Here is a 6,000-nt window from a genome sequence, read left to right as displayed (position 1 = left end):
AACCCGATTTTCATTTTCAACCAAAATGCAACGTCTGTCCAACGTTTGATTTAGACGTCAATCTAACGTTGGGTTATGATGTCAAGCCGATTATCATTTTCAACCAAAATGCAATGTCTATCCAACGTTTGATGTAGACGTCAATCTAACGTTGGGTTATGATGTCAAGCCGATTATCATTTTCAACCAAAATGCAATGTCTGTCCAACATTGAAAGTAAACGTCAGTCTGACGTTGGATTATAACGTCAACTCAATGTTGGGTAAACCTCCCATGTTGGATGTTGCATTTTGGTTGAAAATGGAAATCAGTTTGACGTCAGAACCCAATGTTAAGCTAGACATCCAAACTCACATGTTGGGCCAGATATCATTCAAAACACAACATCAGCTGTCAAATTCCAACTTAAAGAAATATATGGTTATTTTGTTGGCATGACATCGAACTTTTAGCAAAGCCAGGTTTTCGTTGTAAAATAAAAATCAACATACAAAGAAACTTCGATGTAACAACAAGATCGAACAGAGGTCAAGATTTTTAAGGTCAAGACAACCCAAAAGTATTTATCTTAAGACAAGAGCAAACAGAAAAGTAACTTAAAAATCGTAGTGAAACTGGAATCCACAAATGTTGTTTATTAGATAAATGACAAAGAAATTAAATGGATTATAAAATAACCTTTTATTTTATTTTATTTACATTATTTTAACAGGATTTCAACAATAACCATTTATATTTAACATTATCCTTATTCTAAAATCGTACAATTATTTTTCCTGCCTCCTCCGCCCACCCTGTCTGGGGCATATTTTAAACATAAGGTGACAACCGCTCCAATGTTTGCCTCCATCTCCTTTGAAGTCCTCTGGACACTCTCTGTAAGAAATATTAGAAAAATAAAATGTATGGGGAATATAGGATATGATGCACTACAGTAAGCATTAAAACAATAAATATTGCAAACAGTCTTAAAGCTAGGGTGGGAAATTTCACAGAGGCTAGCAATAGCAAGCTAGCTTTGAAAGCATACGATCCCACCCTCCCTTCAGAGTGTCTCCAAAGCCATGCCTCCTCTGCAAAGAGCCAGGAGGAGAGACAGAGTTGGTGGAGGAATAAACGCTTTTAGATTACCTCATGTCTTATTCACTGGTGAGACATAACAATAATAATGAATGTGAATAATGAAAATGAATTTGGCATCTATTCTCACTTTCTCTGCACAATGAACACGCTGATGACATGTTTGTTTTTGCAAACAAGTTGCGTAGAGGTATGCAAATGTATATATTGACAAACGGTAGGACATCCTATATATATATATATATATATATATATATATATAGGATGTCCTACCGTTTGTCAATATATACATTTGCATACCTCTACGCAATTTCATCAGAAACGATCTGAAAACAGGGCTTTAAGTGTAAAATACCGAACTTGTCCTTTAACTGGGCACTCAAGTAAGTTTGTGCGCACTAGGAATCATATTTTTTCAAATAAAGACATGGTGACACTCATTTTATATTTAGCACACAGTGTAAATGACATGAATATGACAGAGGGAAACTGAATATAGCCCCAGCATAGTTTGAAATCAAGGGTTTAAAGTTTGTCGATCATGAGTCCCCAGTGAAGCTGAACTAATTCACACGGACTGACCGTCTATGCACACTTCAGAATATTTGACAGCTGGATTCGACTAAGTCTGCAAGGATTGTGAAATTAAATGTTTTTTAAATATTCAAAGATTTGTTTAAATGATATAAATGCGTATATTTGCTGAATGCTCATGGTAAATGAGAAAGTATTAATAGTGTTTGCATTTCTGTTACAAATAATATAAAAGCATACACTTATAATACTTTTTCGTATACAGTTTACTTTTTGTTCTATCCAACAACAGGTTCTATCCAGTAACGTTTATTTGTTTATTTAAAAGGATCCCCATTAGCTGACGCCGAGACGACAGCTAGTCTTCCTGGTGGTCCAAGTATTAGACAAAACTGTTAAACAGAGACCATAAACTAATGAAGACGAAGAATAGGAGCGCTGTGTGCTCAGGGTTGCCCGTAAAAATAAATGTCAGCTTCACTGGGGACACATTATCGTCAAAATAAAAGTCCTGCTGTTATGAGGACAAGTTTGCGATCTCTAAGACTCGCTTGAAAAGTAGAACGTGGACGACTTCAAGATCGATCACGATATAAAATTGTCAGATTGCCCACCCCTACGTTAGAGTTCTGAAAAATTAAACATATCAAACGGAAAGGTACTATGAGGTTACTGTTTTTGTTTTTTTTTACCTGTGATAACATTGTAAAGATGGAGCTTGGTGAAGGCAAGCTTCCCCTTCCCACACTTCATATTGAAACTGGCCATTACCTCATTTGTCATCATCCTGTGGATACAAAAGAAAGAGGATTTAAATGTCCAAATAATTAATTATATACAACACATTATGAAGCAGTTGTTATAGTTTAGTAGGTTTGTCATATCTTGATGTCACACTGGTTTTATAACATGTTAAAATTGACACTTTCGGGGGTGAGCAAAAACACAACGTTTTAGAGTGGGTCCTAAAAGGTTGAAAAAGTTAGAGAACAGACGCTACACTTAAAACCTGAAATTGTCTGCTCAATGCAGCGTTAGTGAGGAGCTGACTGACGAGATGATGGCGGTAGATCTAGGTTTGAAAACGAAATGTAAAAGTGCCTATTTAAGCAAGTTTTTCATTGTACTGTATTGTTTTGTTTTACATTAAGATCAATAATGAACCCACCATTCAAGCAATTGCTGCCAATTTGAAAGCAAAAGTAAAATGCACAAATCATATTTTTCCCTTATTTTATAACTGAGGATGACATGGGCCCTTAAGTGGGTCTAAGTTTTTAACACTAACCCATTCAAATGATTTGACATTTCTACACACACACACACACACACACACACAACTACTACTATATACTTACTTGCTTCTGGGATTGGGTACGGGGAATGTTTCCCATGTGTTGGTTGACTTTGCGTAGATTGCTGATCAACAGGTGAACCTGATCTTCGACTTTGTTTTGTTTGGAGAGATGGTCCTCCCTGAGAAGGTGGTCTGGTCTGCTTTTCTGAGATGGGCTTCTGAATTTGCCGGGGGGCTACAAAAATCAGAGAGTAAATTTACAGCTTAAGACAAATGATTAACTAATTGTAATATGTCATTTTGGTTTTGACATCCACACTATGGATTTTACTATGCCATATTACTTAACAATTAGTTAATGGACACATAATGATATCTTTGCAAATCATTAGCTTTGACCTGTGGTAATGAACACATTAATTGACACTATTAGTTAATCAAATATATTATTATGGAATGCAGGGCCGGCTCTAGGTTTTTTGGTGCCCAAGGCGAGAGTGACACCCCCCCCCCCCCCCCCCCCCCCCCCCCCCCCAAAAAAACCCCTCCCTTGGAAAAAGTCTCCACAGTTATTCCATAGTTATTCTTTTTTTATTTTAAATGTTCACACAACAACTCTTTAAAAGCAACAACCTGAAGGATACAGTAGAAAACAATAGAGAAGCATTAAGATCTCACCTCAAGGAAAAGAAGTTATAGTGTTTTCATTTTAGGTTTGGCAAAGTTAGAAAAGATTGTGGGCTATTTACACAAAGAGATAATCTCAAACTCAAACACTTTCCAATGTCATTCAAAACTTAACTCGTCTGGACTTCCTAGCAGCAAAGGCATGTATGGTTTCATCAAATGAAATTTGTTTTGACACTTCCTGATTGATGCTTATTAATGCCAGTCCACTGAGACGTTCCTGAGACATTGTGGATCGCAAATATGTTTTTATTAGCTTGAGTTTGGAGAAGCTTCTCTCAGCAGATGCCACAGTCACTGGAGTGGTGACGGCAATTCTCAGTGCTATCCATAGATTGGGATATGCTTCCTTAAGGTTTTTCTCCTCAAGAAACACCAGCAGTTCAAGCGTCGTCATTTTGGGTTTCGGCCAAGTTGGAAAGTATTGCATCTCCACAATTAGTTCTTCCGCATCTAAGTCTGATTTATCTCCAAAGGTCAAGGTGTGGGTCAGTTCTTTAGCTTGCTTCACAAGCTCATCAGCTGGGAGATCAGGGAAGTTTGTGAGAACACTAAACTTGCTAGCAATGTCACCCATCATTTCTGTTCTCTGTCTTAGAGATGAAATGCACACATCAACAACTGCATTGAAAAAAGAAACTTCCATTCTCTTCAGTGCATCACTAAGCTGCTCATCGGGAGCCTCGTAGGAAAACTGCCTTTTGGTCACTCTGAGCCTCTTCTGCTTTAGGGCAGCAACTACATTCATCTCCTCACACAATTCTTTTGCAGAGGATTGTGCATCAGCAAAACCAGTGCTTCTGTAACTGACAAGGGAGACCTCAGCTTTTTTCAGGAGGTCCACAGCAACATCCAAGTGCATGGTTGGAGACTGCAGCAGTTTATTGACATTCTGGACTTTTACTAGAATGTCATACCAGACAATAGTGCAAATGCAGAAGCGGTACGAACCAACTTCTTCAGCTAGAGACTGTGCTTCTACTTTTATGACTTAGTCTGCTGTGCTGTCTCTCACCTCAATGAGGGCATCTCTAACTTTGGCAGCCTGAAACCTTACAGCCGCCACACTGTTAATTCGGCTCTCCCATCGTGTATCTGCCCAGGACTTCAGTGTTGTGTTCACGTGCTTTTGGAGAATGGACCACCTTTTAGTGGAAGCAGAAAACAAAGTGAACAGTTTTTGCAGGTAGCCAAAGTAGCCAGTTGCATCTGCAGAGCTCTTTGCTGCATCTGAGACAACTAAATTAACAGTGTGTGCTCCGCATGGCACAAATAGTGCGCGGGGGTTTATTTGCTGTAGTCTTGCTTGAACACCTGCCTTCTTCCCCTTCATGTTTGCACCATTATCATATGACTGCCCCCTGCAGTCTTCAAATGGGATGCGTAACTCTTGAAGTCTCCCTAAAATTAGGGCTGAAAGGCCTTCTCCAGTTGTTTCTTCTGCCTCAAGGAACCCCAGGAAGTGCTCTTTTATTTGTGGAATGCCTTCAATTGAAACAATTCTCAGAATCACTGACAACTGCTCTTTGTGGCTCAAATCTGGAGTGCAGTCTAAAATTATTGAAAAATATTTTGACTGTATGATTTCAGACACAATGGACTCCACAATCCTTTCACTTATACAGTCAATGATTTCATTTTGGATATTTTTTCCGAGGTATGATGTATGGTTCGCTCCTCCTTCCACCTTGGCAACGTGCTCCTTTAGGACAGGATCAAACTGAGCCATGAGCTCCACTTCCTTCAGGAAGTTGCCATTGTTAGGTGCATTTAATTTGTCAGTGGTCCCCCTGAGAGCAATGTTGCGCTCAGCCAATGACTGGATGATGGCGACCAACCTGGTAAGCACTTCACGCCACCGTCTTCTTTCTGCATTTATCAGTGCCATTTCCACTTTGTCTATTGTTTGGCCTGTTCTTATGCGGCTCTCTAGCTCCTTCCACAATCCCATGTTCTTGGTGTGTTCTGGACTATTCTCATGCATTTTTAGAGTCTCACTACAGTTTTTCCAGTATTGAAACCCATCCGTACTTAATTTAAATGCTTTCTGGGAGAAGAGCTTGCAACAGAAACAGTATAAACTATCCCTTTTGGGCGAATACATCAGCCACGTTCTCTTAATTTTCTCCCCATTCACTAACTGCCTGTGGACATAGTGGTGTTGGAAACTTCTTCCATCCTCACTTTTAGGGAATGTGAAATCTGGTTTTACTTCATAAGGTCCTCGACTAACTAATTCAGTTCTCACTGCATCAGTCAACTGGTGTGGCCAGTCAGCAGGATCCACAGGGCCAGCTTGTACAGGTTCACAGACATCTGTTGAAGCTGATGATGTGTCTTCAGGCTGTTGGATTGGAGCACTGAGTCTGCTGGTGCTGGGTCCTTCTTCTGTGAGAAAATTA

At 39.3% G+C, this 6,000-nt stretch overlaps 1 long non-coding RNA gene across 1 annotated transcript; it reads right to left on the bottom strand.

Moving 5' to 3' along the window:
* Positions 1-829: 829 nt before the first annotated feature.
* LOC311290429 lies at positions 830-3,113 on the bottom strand. Its single transcript, XR_014627383.1, has 3 exons — positions 2,973-3,113; positions 2,307-2,401; positions 830-876 (listed from the first exon to the last, which is right to left on the bottom strand). It is a non-coding gene; the product is annotated as an uncharacterized lncRNA (long non-coding RNA).
* Positions 3,114-6,000: the final 2,887 nt, after the last annotated feature.

This window comes from Rutilus rutilus (genome assembly GCF_951802725.1).
Source record: "Rutilus rutilus genome assembly, chromosome: 5".
In the NCBI taxonomy this organism is placed as follows: domain Eukaryota; kingdom Metazoa; phylum Chordata; class Actinopteri; order Cypriniformes; family Leuciscidae; genus Rutilus; species Rutilus rutilus.
The sequence above is the reverse complement of the archived record's forward strand: the minus strand, read 5'-3'. Positions and strand labels throughout refer to the sequence as shown.